The 19,352-nt window shown below is 57.0% G+C and overlaps 1 protein-coding gene and 1 non-coding gene across 2 annotated transcripts in view; both read right to left on the bottom strand.

Annotated features, from left to right (window-relative positions):
* The window catches only part of LOC135889538 (zinc finger protein 883-like), a 124,700-nt gene that overhangs the window by 54,549 nt on the left and 50,799 nt on the right, over window positions 1-19,352 (bottom strand). The window lies entirely within an intron of this gene.
* On the bottom strand, window positions 17,996-18,189 carry LOC135889680 (U2 spliceosomal RNA). The gene has a single exon (XR_010562018.1). It is a non-coding gene; the product is annotated as a U2 spliceosomal RNA (small nuclear RNA).

Below are 19,352 nucleotides of genomic sequence, written 5' to 3'. Positions count from 1 at the left end.
ATCATGGCCTGAGAGCGGGATTGTGGGCAGGCTGGGCTGGCTGGGTCCCCGGGGATATATGGGGCAGGCCGGGATGGCTGGGCCCTGGGATATCCGGGGCAGGTCGGGCTGGCTGGGCTCAGGGGTATCCCATTCACCCTGCAGTGTCCACCGGTGCTCACGGGCTTGGGGCTTTGACACCCCCACTGTCCTGGGACAGGCCCATATCTGGCCCTAATGGGGCTGCTCATGACCCTGTCAGCCTGGACCGGCCCCACCCCATCCCAGGCAGGGACCGAGGGCCCGTCCTGTGCTGCCCAGCCCCGCTGGCTCACCGGGTGTTGGCTGGTGGTTGGGCCGTTGCTGGATCCTTCCCTGTGGTCTGTGGCAGGCTGCTCTCCCCAGGACGGGTGGCGGGACCCTGCACACCCAGGGGCAGTTTTACAGCCCTGGGGCCCGTGGGCTGAGGCTGGAGAAAGTGGTGGAGGGACAGGACTTGGGGGTGTCTGACTAGGTGGGAAAATTTTCCACCCAAGGTGCCTTAGAGCTGAGGGAGGCAATGGGAAATATTCCGGCAGAATGCGCCCAGGCGCAGAGCTGTGTGTCCTGGCAAGATGAGAGCACCCACCAGGGGCTCCTCGCATCTCCCTGTTCTCCCCCAAGCTCCGTGGGTGCCCCAGCCCCCTCTACTTTTGGTCCCCTGCATCTCCCCCCAGTCTCTTCCCTGCCAGGGTCTCCCACTGCCCTCTCTCCAGACCAGGGTCCCCAACTCGCCCTCATGCCAGGGGCTGTGTGCACCTCTATTCCTGCTTTTTTCCCCACACCAGGGGGTGACACTTCCCCGGGGTGCCCAGGGCCGTGAGCTACCCCTGCCCTTAGCGGGAGGGTCTGCGCCAGCCAGGGGCAGCTCCCTGGCTCCGCCAGGCACGGGTGACACAAATCCTCCCCTCTCTGCCACACGGACGCCGCTGTCCCTCTGCGGGTGGGCAGAAGCCAGAACTGGTCGGCAGGAGACAGATCACTCGATAATTGCCCTGGTCTGTCCATTCCCCCAAGCCATCTGGCACCGGCTGCTGTCAGAGACAGGCCACTGGCCCGTGGGTCTGACCCGGCATGGCCGTCCTTCTGGAGCAACAGGCACACACCACGCCCCCCTCCCGCCCCCCCGAGTGTCCCCCTGCGGTGCCCAGCCCCGGCTCCACAGCACACGCTGCATTCACAGACCTGCTGCTGGCAGAGGGACGGGGCCCCCAGCTCCCCCGGTCCCTCTCCGTTCACGCCCCCCGGACGCACCGCACCAGCGTGGGTTACACTGAAATCCAGGGGCTGTTTATTTCACAGCGATTTGGGACGTCCCAAGGAAAAGTCCTGGGAGCCAATGGCTCCCTGGGAACTAACCCCAGAGCCCGCCTGGGAGAGCCGAGAGTGAGCAACGAGGACACGTTCCTGGCTAAGGAAGTTTCCCACCCGCAGCCTTTGCAGCGATGTCCAGCCAGGCTGGCTGGGAGCCTCCTTCCAAAGAGAGGCCAAGCTGAGGTTTGTCTCCTTGGGGAAGGACCAGGGTGTGTCTCAGTCCCCTCGTGACATCCCCTGACCCCATTGTCCGTCCCCTAAACAGGACACCCCACCCACCCCCTGTGGGTTTTGTTTCTTCCTGGAGCTTTTCCATGCGACTTGACACCTCCTGGCTCAGCGTCAGGCTCAGCAAGGCAAATAGGCCCCATTGAGAGCCCAAAAATGCCCCCAGCCCCCAAACACAGCGACTCGTTCTGCATTGGCAGGAAAGTGTTTTATTGCAGGAAGCAGCAAGAAAACAAACCTCAGTGACAGGTTCCAGGCACCTCCCCCCGCAACAATCTTCTCCCCATAACCTGCCCCCGATACCCCATGGATGTGGGGGGGAGGGGGCGGCTGTACTGTATGGTGGGCACCCAGCGAGGCAGGCACTGGGCTCAGGCTGAGGGTCTCAGTGCCAGCTTGGGGGGCTGGGCACCCGGATTTTCACTCATGTGGATGGGAACTGGGTGCCCAGGGTGGGAAATCCCCCCCCAGGCCCCAAGCTGCCGGCATGTGGGATAAGGGGAGACGCTGAATGTCCCTGTGGAGGTGCTTGGTGGGCGCTGCCCAGGAGGGGCAGGGATGGGGCAGGAGAGCCCCCAGCGACGGGGCTGCCCCGGAGCCAAAGGGGGGAGTAGAGGACCCCCTGCTCCCAGATCATGGCCAGCGCCTGGGCTCTACAGGGCTGTGTCAAAGCGCACACGCCTTCCCTGGCCTCAGGTCATGTGGATCCGGCTGCTCTGGGCTCTGCCTCAGTGCGTGGGGCTGGATGAGGGTGTGGGGGGGTTGCAGAAAGGGCCAGTGAGGTTCTGGCACCGCAGCAGGAGGTTGCCGTAGCGATGGTCATTGGTGGCGCTGGTCTTGGGGAAATCAACATGTTCTCTCAGGAACCGCTCATAGGCGTCACGTGGTCTGAAATGGGCCAGGCCGGCGGCCAGCAGGACAGGGGTCAGGAAGAGCCAGGGGCAGGGTCCCCTCGGGGCCAGGGCTGTGTCTGTCACTGGATCTACCTGCAGTGGGGAGAGGGGGGAGATGGGTGGAGACAGCGCGGGGTGGGGATCTCCTCCATGGAGCCTCCTGAGCCCAAACGCCTCCCCCTGCCAGCCCATTATACCCCTAAAGCCTCATTACCCCGACTCAGATCAGGACCCCTTTGTGCCGGGCAGTGCTTAGATCCCGCCTGAGATCAGGGCCCCACTGGGCCGGGCGCTGTCCCGACCCCAACCGAGATAAGGGCCCCGTTGTGCCAGGGAAATTGAGCAGAAAAAAGTTAAAGTTGGGGTCTCCGTCTCCCTCGGGGGTGCCTGTTGGGTCTGTTCTCGGCTCACCCAACGCCTCGGGCTCCCCTCAGAGATGGATCCAGCTGCTGGCAGAGCTGAGAATCCCTGAGTCTCCTTCCCCTTTGGGTGTCATTATGTGGAGCCCGGCCAGGAAGTTTGGGTGTGGGGGGTGAGGGGGTGGAGGATTTGGGGTGGGGCAGCTCCTCCCACCGAGGGCCCCAGAGATGCTGGGGGGGTTGGGTGGGCACAGGGCAGGGTCCTGAGATACTGAGAACCCCACAGCCCCAGTGCCTGGTGCACCTGTCCCTGTGATTCTCAACCCGGTGTTTCCCCAAGGATGGGAATGGAACCCAGGAGTCCTGACTCCCCACTCCCTCTAACCGCACAGCCCTGGTGCCCCAGTGAATCTACCACCTTACTGGTGCCCTGAATACCCCATAACCACAACCCCATCCCAGTCAGTCCCTGCCCAGGTTGTCTGCCCTGGTCCCTCGGCATCGCAAGGGGCAGCGACCCAGCCAGGGAAGGGGCAAGCCTGGCTGCTGGAGACGCCCAGGCCCAGCAGAGCCAGAGGGAGCCGGGGTCTGCCCCCCACCCCGCCCAGCACCACCTGAGCCCCAGGGCTTGGGGGAAGGGCGAGGGCTCGAGGGGAGATTGGGAGCAGTGTATATCTGGGCAGTGTCTGACCAATGTGTATAAGTGTGTGTGCGGTTGTGTATTTGTGTGAGCAGTGTGTATGGGTGTGCAAGAATGTATGTCTGTAGTGTGTGTGTGCAGTGTGTATGTGACAGCAGCATGCATCAATGTGTGTGAGCAGTGTGTCAAAGTGTATCTGAGCAGTGCATGTATGTTTGAGCAGTGTGTAGGAGTGCCTTTGTCTGACAAATGTGTGTGTTGGGTGTGTATCTGTGAGCAGTGTGTCTGTGTCTGTGACGTGTGTGTGTCTGTGACGGGTGCATATGTATGTGAGCGTGCATGTTTGCAAAGTGCATGTGTATGTGTGTGTGAATGCACCTGTGTGTGGAGTTTGTTCATGTGCGTTGTGCTCTTTCAGCGTGTTTGTGTCACTCTGGGCCCGGGGTGCATTTGTCCCTGTGTCTGGCTGATCTGGGGCTTTCTCACCACCTGAGCTTGTTGCCATCTGATCTCCTGATCTGTCCTGTTGGAGTAGGGCAGCCGGGCTGGCTGGGCTTAGGGGAATCTGGGGCAGGCCGGGCTGGCTGGGCCCAGGGGGCATCTAGGGTTGCAGCTGTCGGGTTTTTGACCAGAAAGAGACCCTGGCGGCTCCGATCAGCACTGCTGCCCGGGACGTTAAAAGTCCGGTTAGCGGCGCAGCGGGGCTAAGGCAGGTTCCCTCCTCCTCTCCTCCAACTGCCCCCACCTGCACCAGGTCAAACCCCTCCCGGAGCCAGCGCCCCACAACCCCTCCCACACCCCACACCCCTCCCGGAGCCAGCGCCCCACAACCCCTCATCCCTGCCCCCCCAGAACCTGCCCCCCCAGCCGGAGCCCCCCTCCCCAACGCAGAGGGGGAATGCAGGTCCAGGGCGGGGATTTGGGGAAGGGGTTGGAATGGGGGCGGGGCAGGGGAAAGGGTGGAGTTGGGGCGGGGCCGGGGGGGGGACGCGAAGGACCCACCGGCGCCAGGGAAAGTTTCAACCGCCCCCTCCGCCCCAGCCCGGAGCCCCCCTCCTGTGCCCCGACCCGCCCCAGTGCCAGCGAGGAGGACCGGGGGAAGGGGGTGGAGTGAGCGGGGCTCGGGGAAGGGGCGGGGCCTGGGAGAGCACCCCCCACTGCGGGGCTCAGACACCCGCTGCGGCCGGCGGGGGGAGGGGAACAGGAGCCGCGGTGGCTGCTGGGAGATGTGTGTGCCCGGCCCGCAGCTCCCATCAGCCATCGCAGCGCCAGCGGCACCGCGCGCCAGGCTGCTCCCGAGACCGCTTCTCCCAGCGGCCAGTGCGGGCCTGGCCCTGTCTGTTCGGGCGGGGGGAGACTTCCGGCATCCGGTGCGCAGCGCCTGACCGGAAGCGGAAGTTGGAGACAGGAAGTGAGTGCAGCGCTCAGGACGCCATGAGGAGAAGGTCGGGGCCCGGAGATGGGGCTGAACAGGGGGGAGGAGCGTGTCCCTCTCCCGTCCTCAGGCACGTGTCGCCCTCGCGCCGCCAGGAGCAGCCCGGCCCCGCCCCCCCGTCCGAGTCTGCGCACCGGGGGCACCCTCAGCCCCTCCCCCCACCCGCCCCCTCCCTGGGTCCCCCAGTGTCCGCTGTGACCCTCCCCCCTGTCTGTGGGGCCTTCCCCTCCTCCTCCCTCCCAACGTCCCTCCCAACCCGCAAACTCCCCCCAGGTCACCCCAGTGTGTGAGGTTCCTCATCTCCAGTCTCTGCTACCCCCAACCTGCCGGGTTCCCCTTTTCAGCCACCGTGGGGCCTCCAACCCGCCCCCGCCCGTCCTCTCTGGGGTCTCTAAATCCCCCATCCCCACAGTGCACCCTGGTAACCCCATCCTCCTCTCCCCCTAATCCCCCTAGTCCCTTCCCTTGGGTCCTGCTGGACACCCCAATCCCACACTCCAGCCCCCCCACATATATCCCAGTCACTCATTCACACGCTGAGCTAGTCCTTCAGGGGCCCCCACTGCCCACCAAACTTCTCCATCCATGAGCCCCGTGGACCTGTGGTCAGGAAGTGGGGGCAAGCGCCCAGTGTGGCTGGGCTGGGTGTGGGTGTTAATCTTTTCCTGGCTTTTGTGTGTGCTGGGCTCACAAGGGCTTTTTGCTCCCTCGGGGGGCGGTGTGGCTTTTGGACGAAGGTGACATGGTTTGGTAGCCCTGTGGATGCTGTGTGGTGTCTGGAATGGGGCGTGTGTGTTCCCAGGATGCCCCTTCCCCTCTGCCTGCAGAGCTGAGGAAAGGCAGGTCTGAGGAGCAGAGCAGGAGCTCTGGGAAGGAGAAGAGCAATATGAAGATGGAGTCTAAGACGAGGCCAGGTGACTACTGTGGAGGGAGACATGCTGGACAAGGCCAAGGATTGGGGAGACAACCAGGTGTGAGCCCAGGGTGCAGATTTCTAATTGTAGCTGTGATGGCAGAACGGAAGGAGGGTTGAAGCCAGGGCCCTGGGATGCGGGAGTAGCGAGAAGAGGAGCCTCGCCACCATTGCTTTTTCTTTTCCTCTTGTCTTGTGTTTCATACCAAGGGGAAAGAAGTCGCGGGGACGGAGTCCAGCCCCGAGGTGAGATGGAAAGTGAGCGAGAGCAGTGACAGTGTGAATCCAGTTGATACCAGGCAAGACCTGCCCAGCTGGGACAAGAGTAGCTGTCTCTGTCGGTGAGATCAGTGTCTGGTTTGGGGAGGGCTCTGGTCACAGCTCCAGGCAGGGATGTCCCGTTACCTGGGTGTGGGTTTCCTGACTAGCTGTGGCTTCAAGGGAGATCATGTTGCCATTTGCAGGGGCTGATCATCTCTCTAGCCAGGAGTGGTGTGTGCTCCCTCGCAGAAGGTTGGATCCATGAGGGTGACTCCCTGTTCTGAGTTTCTTTCCTTCCTCCTAGGTTTCTCTCTCTCTCTGTCTTCTCTACTGCGTTGGCCAACTCACACTCAAACTCTGTCTCTCCTTCCATGAACACCTGTCATGTTCAGTTGCCTGCATCCTCTTCCTCTGCTCCCTTCCCTGCAGTCTCCTATGGGCTAGGCTGGGTCTATCTGCCTATGGGCATGGTCTCTGCCCTACTGGGAAGGATGCGTACTGCCTGCCAGGCCAAAGGGGTTGCTCCTCCCACCCCCTATCTTCCTAGAGAGTTTGGGGAGACTTTATTGCTGTAACATGCTCCAAAGGGGACCCAGCCCAACCCCCTCCACTTGCGATGCGCCCCGAGGCCCCCCTGCCCACTGGCTCCTCTCCCTTCTACCCCCTCCCTCTCGCCCACTGCTCGCTGCCAGGCAGGGGCTCCTCTCCGCCCCCTGGTCCCTCCCACTGCCACTGCTGGCTGCTCTCCGCCGCGAAGGCTCTTTATCAGGCACTAGCTCTCTTAGCTCAGGACATGGGGCTCCCACTGGTATCTCTAGACTTCTTCCTCTGCCCCGTCGCTCCGAACTCCCCGTGTCTTGTGGAAACAGCCTGCTCCTGTCGCAGGGTGGCTGGCAAAGGAGGCTCCTGCCGGGTGAGGCTCTGGCGCTGTGCAGAGCCGGGTGCAGCAGGGAGTTAACACTAGGGCTGTAGTTCTTCCTTCCCAGAAACAGGAAGTACCTGCTTGCAAAATGGGACAGTCCCCCCAGCCCCCCCAGTGCAGCGCAAGGTCAGTGTTTGTCAACAGGGAGCAGCAGGAACTCCTAACCCGACATGGGCTGGGATCGATACCGGGCTGGCCTGGGCCCCTAGAGGTGTGAGAGCAAAGTGAAGATTTGTTTGTGGATTTTCCCCTTCAGGGAGCCTAGGGAGCTCTTTCTCCGAGAGCTGCATGGGAGGAAGTGAAGGCTCAGCCCGGAGCTGGAGGCTGGCAGCGATATTCTGTTCAGGGCTGGTGGGGGGAAGCTCCCCGCAGTGAACAGAATAGGGCACAGAATTGTTAATTTTTTGGTGCTGAATTCCCTCAGGAAAAAGGGGTGCTGGGCAGTTGTGTGGGGGGACTGTGAGAGGAGCGCTAGTGGGGGGTGCTGGGCATAGGGATCTGAGGGCCAGATCTCTGGATGAGGGGGCACTGGGCATGGGAGTTGCTGGGCATAAGGGGGTTGTTACCGCCCAAGTGCTCGAGGCGGACTTCAAATGGTCCGTTGCCCGGTGTGCTTGGCACCAATAAAGACACCGAGGGGAGAAAGCAAGCCAAGTTTATTTCAGAGCTCTGAAATGGCACTAGGAGACCAGCATGTCTCAAATCCAGTGCAACAAATACAAATAACTTTTACCTTTTATACTTCAAGCAGTCTCTGTGTAAGCCTTTGTCCTGTTACTCCCTCTTACACCTCCCACCCCTCCCTTCTCTAGCAGTTACAATTAGAAAAGTTCCCATACGCCTGCTTATCTTGTGGCCTTGCAAGGCCTGTTTACAGCAGTCTGCCTACTAGAAAAGCTGACCCTTACATTTCTGCTTCAGCTTGCTACAAAGCCTGTAAGCAGCGAGCACAGAAGTAGGTGAGAGTTCACAAGATGGGGTTTGGGGGTGCAGATAGGCCCAGAGCAAAAGAGCTTCATCGACACTTTGGTCTTCCACTCTCCCGAGTTACCTGGTAGCTATGCCTAGTGGCCCCCAACAATCCCTCCTTTGAGAACACTCAACAAACCTTTGTCAGAGTTTTCTCATACTCTAAAGACAAAATGCGATTAAGCTCCATACAATCAGGATTATCAATGAGAGGGTATAAAGGAACCTCTGGGGAGGGAGAGGTACAAATCTTACATATGAGCACTTTACAGCAAATGAGCAAAAGAACAAGAATAAAACATATCACCACACCTGTGAGCAAGATGCGAACAATGTTTCCCCCTATATCCCCTAGTTCCCCTAAACCAGGTATCCAACCCCAAAGGGAATCCAAAATAGTGGGTTCCCCTTCCTGGGCCTTCCACTGGTTAAAGGCCCGTTCAGCTGACAAGATGTGCTTGTTAATGTCCTGTGAAAACTCTGGGACATAGGTACAACACTCTTCTCCAATAAGGGCACAGACCCCGCCTCGTGAGGCTAACACATAATCTAGGGCCTGTCGGTTCTGCAAAGCCAGCAGTCGAAGCTGGTACAGCTCAGAACTTATGCTTTTCTCTATGGCTAGGGTATCATTGGCAAACTGGGTGAGAAATTTAGATAGTCTTCTGTAAAGTTGGGCTAGTCGTCCCACCCCATAGGAAGGGAGGGCTATCATCCCAAACCTGTCTCCTTCACTGATGGGTTCTAAGGTAGCTCTCAAGGACCGATAGTACCTGGGACGACCTGAGGGAGCCTTGGGTAGAATGCGGAGGGGAGGAGCAAGATAGCCTTTGTAACAGCTACCATGCCAACCATTAGGAAGCCATTTGTAGGCACTAGTACCACAAACCCAAAAGGCTTCACCATAACTAGCCTTTCCATTGTTACCTTGTGAGTCCTGTAGGGAGGCTTGTGGGGAAAGGGTTATCACAAACCCAAATACCCAGAAGACAAGAAGAATTGTCACTAAACAAGTCAAAAAATAACAAGACCAAATACATAGGCCAGGTCAGCCTTCTGTGAGAAAATAAAACCAATGCTCAGGGTTTTCGCGGGGAGTATGCCGTGACTGTTCAGAAAGATCACAACGCATTCCCAGCGATCCTTACTGTCTTTTGAATAACAGCTTAAGTCCCAAATCGTCGTTAGCAGTCTTCTCCGCAGGCTGGACAGTCCACTGTTTAGGAGCGGGCACTGCTTTTAGTCGAGAGTGATGAATCCAATTCTTGTGTCCTTCGACCTTTGCCGCTGTATGGGTGACAAGCAGGACGGTGTGGGGTCCCTTCCACTTCTCTTGGAGAGGCTCGTCCTTCCAGGTCCGCACGAGAACGGAGTCACTAGGCTGCAGGGAGTGGACCGGAGTATCCAGCAGAAGAGGCTGTGAATCTTTGGTGTACCTGTGAAGAGAAGAAAGAACAGCAGACAGAGAGCACATATACTGAGACAAGAAACCACACCCCACTTCCCATTCCCCTGCCAGAACTGGGGTACCATTCATAGGCCATGCTCTTCCAAACATAATCTCGAAGGGACTAAGCCCTATCCTACCCTTAGGGAGAACACGAATGCGAAGTAACACAAGGGGCAAGGCATCAGGCCACTTAAGAGAGGCCTCCTGACAAACCTTTGAAAGGTGTCTCTTGAGCGTCTGATTTGTGCGTTCCACTACTCCACTGGCTTGTGGTCGCCAGGGTGTGTGGAGTTTCCAGGGGATTTGCAGAGCACTTGATATCTTTTGAACCACTTGAGATGTGAAGTGTGTTCCATTATCAGATTCCATCCACTGGGGGAGGCCGAAGCGAGGAATAATTTCCTTGACAAACTTAAGAGCCACTGTTTTGGCAGTGTTGTTGCGACATGGGAAGGCTTCAGGCCATCCGCTGAATCGATCCACTAAAACAAGAAGGTACCTGTACCCTTGAGTCCTGGGAAACTCAGTAAAGTCTATTTGCCACACCAATCCTGGGCCTGGGGTAGGTTCCAGGGTGGCTGGTGGCACTGCTACTCCTGGTCGTGGGTTATTCTTTTGGCAAATTAAACATTCAGCTTGTACCTGTGATGCTAGGGGTTTAAGTCCAGAGGTTAGAAAATATTTAGTCATGAGCTGGGTGAGAGCCTCTCTGCCTGCGTGTGTGGTTTGATGCAGTTTCTGCAACACCGGTCGAATCAGGCCCTTGGGCAGGAGGATTTTTCCCTCTGTGGAATAAAACCATCCCTCTTTTTCCTGCAGACCGAGACTGTCAGCCAGGTTTCTGTCCTCTTGGGAGTACTGAGGGGCTGCAAGTTCACCCACTGATGGGATGAGGGCATGCATTTGGGCATTCTCCTCTGTTGGTGATTTCAGGGTAGCAGCTCGCTTAGCTTCCCTGTCTGCTCTGGCATTGCCCCTGGTTACATCTTGATCTTCCCTTTGATGGGCTTTGCAATGCACCACTGCTACTGCTGAGGGGAGTTGTACTGCTTCTAAAAGCCAGAGAATTTGAGACCCATGCTTGACCGGAGAGCCTTGGGCTGTTAGCATTCCCCTGCCGGTAAGCTCTCAGCTTCCACGGTATCATGAAGAGACACAATAGCATAACCAGCCCTCCTTTGCCCATCCACAACAGTACTACTTCCATCTGTATACCATTCCAAGTCAGCATTTGGGAGTGGCTGATCTTTTAGATCTGGGCAGCTAGAATACTGAACATCTATGATTTCTAAACAGTCATGTTCCTGCCTTTCTGTGTCTTGTAGCAGTGTAGCTGGATTAAGGGAGGGACAGATCTGCAGGGTGACTTCAGGATTCTCTAACAGCTTCGCCTGGTACCGAGCAACCCGAGCCTGTGTGAGCCAAAGACCCCCCTTAGTGTCCAGCAAGGCTCGGACCATATGAGGAACATACACTTGCACAGCTCCTCCCAGTGTCAGTTTCCAGCTTCCCCAAGCACTAGAGCAGTAGCTGCGACCGCCCTCAAACAGGCTGGCCATCCCTTTGAAACTTGATCCAGTTGTTTAGAAAAGTATGCCACAGGACGTTTCCAGGCACCTAATAGCTGAAATGCCCTGTCCGCTTCTGGGGACCAGTGAAAGGGGTCATGATCCGCTCCCTTAACACATTCATACAGAGGTTTAGCCCACAGTCCAAACTCTGGAATCCATATTCTGCAAAAGCCTGCCATGCCCAGGAATGCCCTAAGCCATTTACGGTTGCTGGGGATGGGAACTTGGCAGATAGCCTCCTTTCTTTCGTTTGAGAGCTGTCTCTCTCCCTGCCTGATGTGAAATCCCAGATATTGAACCTCTGTAAGAGCAGTTTGGGCTTTGCTTTGAGATACCCTGTATCCTCGCAATCCAATAAAGTTTAGGAGACTCACAGTAGCTCTGAGACAAGGGATTAGACCCACAGCAGCAATTAACAAATCATCTACATATTGCAGCAAGAGGGCTCTGTCTGAATTATCCCACTCCTCCAAGTCTCTGGCCAAAGCCTGTCCAAACAGAGTGGGGGAATTTTTAAATCCTTGAGCCAATACAGTCCAACAAAACTGCCTTTTAACCCTTCTGTTGTCCTCATTATGCCTTGCAGTATTTTGCTGATCTCAGTTGCTTGGGCACATTCAGCCCCCCTTCCTCTTGGTTGTCAGCAAAGTCTTGGCTGTGAACACTGACCTTGGACTGAGGCCAGCTGTATTTTCCTCTCAGTTAACTCATTCTGTGCTTTTTCCTCTTCTCCCTTTCTCGGCTTCTTCTAACTTCCAAAGGAACCTTCCACTCTTCACTCATACACCTTTCCTCCAACCATTAACACATACTCATTGCCATCATACACCTTTCCAGTAACATAACTTCTGTGCAAAGCTTTGAAGCAACAAACCAGGACGAGCACACTCACTTCTGAGGATTCCACTCTGTACAACCTCTGGTATCCAATAGCTTTTCCTTTTAAACCTTAAATGCCTTCTCTGTCTTCCTCTGCTTAGCCTTGGCTATAACCTGATTCCGCTCCACTTCAGACAACAGGGTTCTCATCCTTCCTCTGCCTTGAAACAGCCAGACGTACAGGGTTAAAAGCCACTGACACAAGAGCCTGTGTTCCTGGACGGGCTACCACACTCTCAGTAATCAACGGATACAATCCCACGGGGGGGGGGGGGTACTCTCTAAAGCCTGTGGGGGTGGAGGAGCCGAAGGGGACACCGATTCTGGCATTACAACAGTGGGAGGGTTCTGGGGTTTAGCAGCACATACTACCGAGCCTGTCGGAGTCAAATGACACTTGAGCAAAATATCAGTCCTATTTCTTAACACCATAAACGTATACGCATAGAGATGTTCATTCCATTTACCTGTTTTCTGACAAAACAAAAGCAACTGAAGGATCGTGTTGTAATTAAGTGATCCTTCCGGTGGCCACCTTTCTTGGCACTCCAGCTGGTACTGAGGCCAATCAACTGTACAGAACCTTTTCCAATTTACTTTTAATCAACTGATCAGATCCAAACACCTTCCAGTTCACCAGAATGCATTCTAAAGGTGTACACTGTACCCTGCCGGCTGTACTCTGTCCCTGCCCCATACTGAGGGAGACTCTGGGCGTCCCCAAGTCACAACAGGTAGACCTCTGGGCGTCCCCAGGTCAAGACAGATAAAGTCCCCACTGGACTGTTCCTACCTTATCCAAGGGTCCGGTTCTGCACCGTCGCCCTATCGACGGGACCGGTTCCCCACCGTCGCCCGCAGCTGCTTCTCCACTGTCTGTGTGCGTTGCACCGTTGTGCCCTCCGGGGTCGAGCAAACCACGTCTCTGCCGAGGCCCCCGATGAAGTCACCGGTGAGCTCTGGGCGTCGGTCGTCGTCGTAATCCGTCGGCCACCAGGAGGGATCCGGGCAAGGCTAAATTTCAGCCTCGAGCCCACCCAGGGACGCCAAAACTGTTACCGCCCAAGTGCTCGAGGCGGACTTCAAATGGTCCGTTGCCCGGTGTGCTTGGCACCAATAAAGACACCGAGGGGAGAAAGCAAGCCAAGTTTATTTCAGAGCTCTGAAATGGCACTAGGAGACCAGCATGTCTCAAATCCAGTGCAACAAATACAAATAACTTTTACCTTTTATACTTCAAGCAGTCTCTGTGTAAGCCTTTGTCCTGTTACTCCCTCTTACACCTCCCACCCCTCCCTTCTCTAGCAGTTACAATTAGAAAAGTTCCCATACGCCTGCTTATCTTGTGGCCTTGCAAGGCCTGTTTACAGCAGTCTGCCTACTAGAAAAGCTGACCCTTACATTTCTGCTTCAGCTTGCTACAAAGCCTGTAAGCAGCGAGCACAGAAGTAGGTGAGAGTTCACAAGATGGAGTTTGGGGGTGCAGATAGGCCCAGAGCAAAAGAGCTTCATCGACACTTTGGTCTTCCACTCTCCCGAGTTACCTGGTAGCTATGCCTAGTGGCCCCCAACAGGGTGGTATGGCAGAGCACGCTGGCAGCGAAGGCCTGGGTGTCCCAGTATGGGTCTGGCGGCTGCGGTTTGTTAACAGTGCCCTCGTGCTGGGCTGCGTGGACCAGAACTGTGACCCCCCCCCATTTCCCTGCACCTTGCCGGCCCCTCGCTCTGGGGATCAACCCCCCTCGTGCCATGCCCCATTCCCATGGGAGCCCACAAATACGTTTGGCTCTGGGCCCACAAAAGGTTAATCCAGCCCTGTCCATGCCTCCTTGTGCTGGGCACTGCGTGGACAAAGCAGAGGGCCAGCGGGATGCATGAGGAGCTAGATGAGTGTGTGAGGCAGATGGATGAAGGGGTGTGTGGCATACAGTGGGGGCGGATGGGGGTTGAGGATTGGACGGACAGCGGGACAGATGGAGAGCTGCAGGGACGGACGGTGACGTCCCAGGCCGGAAGTGTGATGGGTTCAGCTCATGGCCGCTGGCCCTGTCATCTCCTGCCCCCATCTGCCCGTCTGACTCTGCCCCGTCTCTCGCAGGCAGCACTCAGCAGAGTCTGGCCCTGTTGTTACACTGGTGCCTACATCCAGTGCGGACACCTGTGCGTAATGTGCTCCTGGAGAGCTCAGGCAGGGACAAGCGTGCGGGCTCACGGCTGCTGAACCAGCCAGTCCAAAGACTGCCACAGATCTCCCCCTCCTTGGGCAGCAAGACCCTGTCCGAGGGGTTCCTTGTCCCTCCTCACAGCCAAAGCAGCCTGCTCAGCACAGAGACCGAGGTCACCTGCCTCCGCCCAGCCTGGCTGGAGCTGCTCCACCCCGAATTGCTGGTATCCAGCCTGGCTGGAGTTGGTGCCATGTCCTAGCGGAGTCCAGGTGCCCTGCATGTATCCCTCCAGCCATTGCTGCAGTGACCCTGGTACCCAGTTTGAGTCGTAGCCTGTGTGTACCTCACCTCGTGGGGCAGTAACCTGTGGTGGCAGCTAAGACAGTGCACAGTCTGTGACCTCTGGTGGCCACGTAGGGCAGTGGCCTGTGTGTACCATCTCCACTGGAGCAGTGACCACTGGTGTCTTGGTGCTAAGATACAGCCACCTCTGGGTGACACAGTGGGGCCGGAGGAGCGAGGGGGGACGCAGCATGGCGGCTGGCAGCTGCGGCCGGAGGAGCGAGGCGGGGGGCCACGGGGGTGGCACGGCAGGGCCAGAGGAGCCATGGGGGGGGAGGGGCGGTGCGGCCGGAGGAGGAGCCAAGGGGGGGGCGCGGAGCGGCCAGAGGAGGAGCCACGGGGGGGGGGGGGGCTTTTTTATGTCTGCTCCCCCTCCTCTTAGAAGCTGGCTACGCCACTGGTGGGGCTGGCTGGAGGCAGGGCAGGGGGTGTGTGGGGCTGGCTGGAGTCAGGGCAGGGGGTGCGGGGCTGGCTGGAGGCAGGGCAGGGGGTGTGTGGGGCTGGCTGGAGGCAGGGCAGGGGGTGCGGGGCTGGCTGGAGGCAGGGCAGGGTGTGTGGGGCTGGCTGGCTGCGGGCAGGGGGTGCGGGGCTGGCTGGAGGCAGGGCAGGGCAGGGGGTGTGTGGGGCTGGCTGCGGGCAGGGGGTGCGGGGCTGGCTGGAGGCAGGGCAGGGGGTGCGGGGTTGGCTGGAGGCAGGGCAGGGCAGGGGGTGTGTGGGGTTGGCTGCGGGCAGGGTGGTGGGTACTCACGGGGAGAGCGGCTCGGGGCAACAGCGCACGGAGCAGCCCAGCAGAACAGCTCGGGAGCCCCAGGGCCAGGGGAGCAGCACAGCAACAGGGCCCGCTTGGCTCCCGCTCCCACAGTGCCGCGCCCCGGGCCGGAAGAGGAATGACATCACTTCCTGGCCGGCCAGAGCCCATCAAAGCCACAGCGCCCCCACACACAGCGTGGGGAAGTGGGTTACACGTGGGGCCGGGCGAGCATCCCAGACAGGCAGCTCCTGCAGGTAACTCTAGGCTTATCATGCCTCCCTATTTTCCCGGACATGTTCGGCTTTTTGGAAATTCCTCCCAGAAGGCGATTTAAGAACCAAAAAGCCGGATGTGTACGGGAAATACGGACGTATGGTAACCCTAGGAGTGGTGTAGTGTTCGTTGCCCCCATCTTCCACCAGCCAGGGCGGCCCCGCGGCACCATGGGAGGTCGTGTCTCCTGCCTCCATTTCCTGACAGCCCCTGCCAGGCCCGGCCCAGACTTCCCATTTCCGGTGTGAGTCGGGAAGCAGAAGTTGCCATGAGGCAGTGCTGGGAAGGGTGGTGCTGTTGTCAGGAGAAAGCAGGAGGAGCAGGTGGGGTCTGTGGTACCGCGGGGAGGTGTCGCCCTTGCTGTGAAAGGGCCCCGCCATTAGAGGAGATGTCGTCTCCCTGCCCTGCCACGCTCTGCACCAGCCCCTGCGTGTCACAGGAGGTGCAGGCTCCAGCCTGTGGAGCTGCAGCAGGGAACCCCACAGGCCAACTCCTGTCAGGCACCCCCATTCTCAGTGCCCCTAGTCCCTGCTGCCCCCCCACCCCATCAGTTATAGAACAGCAGGGAACTTAATTTCCGCTCACTGTTCCCAGTGGGACTCAAGTTCCCCCGGTAAACGCTCTATTAGAGTCCCACCGGGAATAGTGAGCAGAAGTTAAGTTGCTCCGGTAAACGCTCTATTAAACTTCCGCTCACTGTTCCCTTTATAGAAGCACAGCCTAAACTCTCAGCAGTATCAGGCTGGGCAGCAAGGAGATGGTGGAGTTTTTTCTCACCCCAGTGGATATTGCAGCCCTTAGTATAGAGGTTTGTTCCTTAAAGGTGGGTCAATCTCCTGTGGGGTTGGGGCACAGGAGAGCCCCTGCACCCCCTCCTGTGCTTCTAACCCTGCACCCTCCCCCACACCCCTAACCCTGCACCCCCTCTTGCACCCCCAACCCTGTGTTCCCTCCTGCACCCCTTACCCCTGCACCCCCTCCTGTGCTTCTGACCCTTACACTGTTCACCCTGCGCCCTCCCCCATGCCCCCAACCCCTGCACCCCAACCCAGGTCCCCCCTCCTGCACCCCTAACCCCTACATCTCCAACCTCTGCACCCCAACTCTGTGCCCCCCTCTGGTGCCCCTCACCCCTAATCCTGCACCCCTTCCAGCACCCCTAATCCCTACACCCCCCTCCTCCACCCCTAACCCTGCGTCCCCGTCCTGCACCCCTTCCGGCACCCCTGATCCCTGCGCCCCCTGCTGTGCCCCTAACTCCTGCACCCCTAACCCCTGCCTCCTCCCACACCCCAACCCTGCACTGTGCCCCTTTGCCCCTAACCCCTGCACCCCTCCTGCGCCCACATGGGGAAACTGACCTGGATGCATGGAGCTGCTGGCATTGCTGCTCGCTCCTCCCGCTGCCCCCGAACACTGCTCCTCCGCACACCACTAGGGGGCTGTGAGGGAGGAGCAAGGAGCAACATAAGGGCTTCCTGCATCCAAGTCACCTTCCCCACCTGGGCTGCTGCTCTCTGCCCTCCCCTTACCCAGCCCAGGTGGGGAAGGTGACCGGGATGCAGGGAGCCCTGATGTCGCTCCTTGCTCCCCCCTCACAGCCCCCTAGGGGGGCATGGAGGAACATTGGGGGGGGGAACAGTATCTGCTCATCACCGCTCTCTCCCCCTTCTCTTCCCCTCCCTCCCCCCGTGTTCCTATGCCGGGAGGGAGCAGGGAGAAATGTGGGCACCACCCCAAGTAGCACTCCCCTGCCAGCCAGGAGCAGTTTCTGACTTTACACCGGCAGCACACACCTCTCTGCTACCATAGAGCACCGCCCTTGACCATGGTACCCCTGGGCGATTGCCTGGTGGCGCCCACCCCTAAGGCTGGCCCTGGCTATGGGCTTCAGAGGGAATGACCAGACCGGGCGGCCACGGAGAGATCCAGCCCCTGTTCTCCCCTCCCAGCTTCTGGCAATCAGAGGCCAGGGACATGCTTCCATGCTGGTGACGGGTACTGCTCGATAACGATCCAAAGCACATTCATTTTCATCATCTGAGTCAGATGCCACCAAGAGAAGATGGATTTTCCTGTCTAGTGGTTCGGGTTCTGTAGTGTCTGCATCGGAGTGCTGCTCTTTGAGAACTTCTGGCAACATGTTTCACACTTCGTCCCTTTCAGATTTTGGAAGGCACTTCAGATTCTTAAACCTTGGGTCGAGTGCTGTAGCTATCTCTAGAAATCTCACCTTGTGCCTTCTTTGCGTTTTGTCAAATTTGGAGTAAAAGTGTTCTTAAATTGAACAACGTGTGCTGGGTCATCACCCAAGACTGCCATAAAAGGAAATATATGGCAGAATGCGGATAAAACCATGGAGCAGGAGACATACAGTTCTTCATCAAGGTCTTCAGTCACAAATTAAATTAACGCAATCCTGTACCAAGACAAAGAAATTCACATCTATAGACTCAGAAAACACTCCCAAGGAATTTTAACAATATGTTGTCATGAAGAAATCAAAACACTAAAGAGTCTAGATTTTCCAACTACTTTAAGAAAACCTTCCCAAATCAGCATCTTCGGAGTGAAACTCTTTCTGCTTTTGTAACCAGAAGATTCTCCCCAAAAGGAGATGCACGGTTCCTGGAGATACTGCAATACCAGGTCAATGCATGGGGTGGACAGAGCAAGCTCCTATTCCATCCCCCTGTTTTAAAAATCAATTTAATATAATTTCCTTAAATTAAGGACATATCAGATATTAAAATTATAAAAACAGACACTACAGTTTGATCTTAGCTCTAAGGAGTGGAGAAACAATGTTAAGAGTCACGGACGCTACGCACCCCCTCTGCCCCCACTGCTTTCTATGTTGGCACGACGAGCTCCCAGACACGCACCAAACACCATTCACGAGACTTTGATAACTAGGTAACTCTAAGTGAGGATCACTTCCCCGAAATGACTCCAATGGAAGAATTTAAAGCAAGAACCATTAACGCACAATTCTGTTCAAAGACAGAGAAGAAGTCTTTCAGCCTCCTTCCTCTCGCTGGTTTCCCTGTACACTCCTAATTTGCATAAACCCACCCACTGAGCTGTGACTGGCAATCTCTCACTGTTAACTCTTACAGCAAAACTGGTCAAAGAAAGCGTATGCAAGCGCTATACCACAGCCCCAACGCTCTTTTCTGCTCCCTCCCACACGTACAGTCATCAGGCACACATAAGATACAGTTTCGCTCCGTACCAGTCCAGTTCCTTGCTGTTTCTTGTCTAACCACTGCACACCTATGGTATACCCTACCCTGAGCTGATTCCCGATTTTTGCGCTCAATACAGGAAAACGAGAATTGAGAGAGAAGCTGTGCAGGGAAATCTTCCTCAACTTGCACTCCACTCCCCAAGGGCCTTTCGGGGTTTTCTATGGACTTCAGGTTCCATTTGATTTCCAAGGTTTATGGTCTTATTAATTAGCCATCTCCTAATGCAGGGATCCTACATGTCAGACCAAAGATCGATTTCCCAAAAGAGCTAAGAAACAGAACTAAAGCTGAGCACGAGGTGTTACGTTTACATGAGCATCCAGCTTCTGACTGTGCCCTGGCAAGTTCAATGCTTCCGAAAGAAATCAGAAAATCAGGAGCCCGTCAGGTCCCCCTGCTAGCACCCAAATCTGGTGTCTAGTCAATCTGCTGGGAAATAAGGAAAAGGCGATGAATAAAGAAGTCAGGAAATAACAAGGAAACGAAGAGGTTTGTCGAAAAGGTTTCTGTCCAATTTACCATCTTCTCAGCTACCGATCAAATTAAAGACCTAAAGTCAACCTATCGGCATAAGTACAGATGGTTAGATGGAAATTAAAAGGAGCTGCTGTCACAAGTGTTAAGTGCCTGCAAGCAGCATGCAGACCGTTTAAAAACGCCGCAATTAGAGGCTCAGATGAAACGTATCTCCTAAATGAGAAACGACAAGAGAAGGACC

This window comes from Emys orbicularis, chromosome 15 (assembly GCF_028017835.1).
Source record: "Emys orbicularis isolate rEmyOrb1 chromosome 15, rEmyOrb1.hap1, whole genome shotgun sequence".
Classification (NCBI taxonomy): Eukaryota; Metazoa; Chordata; order Testudines; family Emydidae; genus Emys; species Emys orbicularis.
This window is presented reverse-complemented; position numbering and strand designations above follow the sequence as displayed.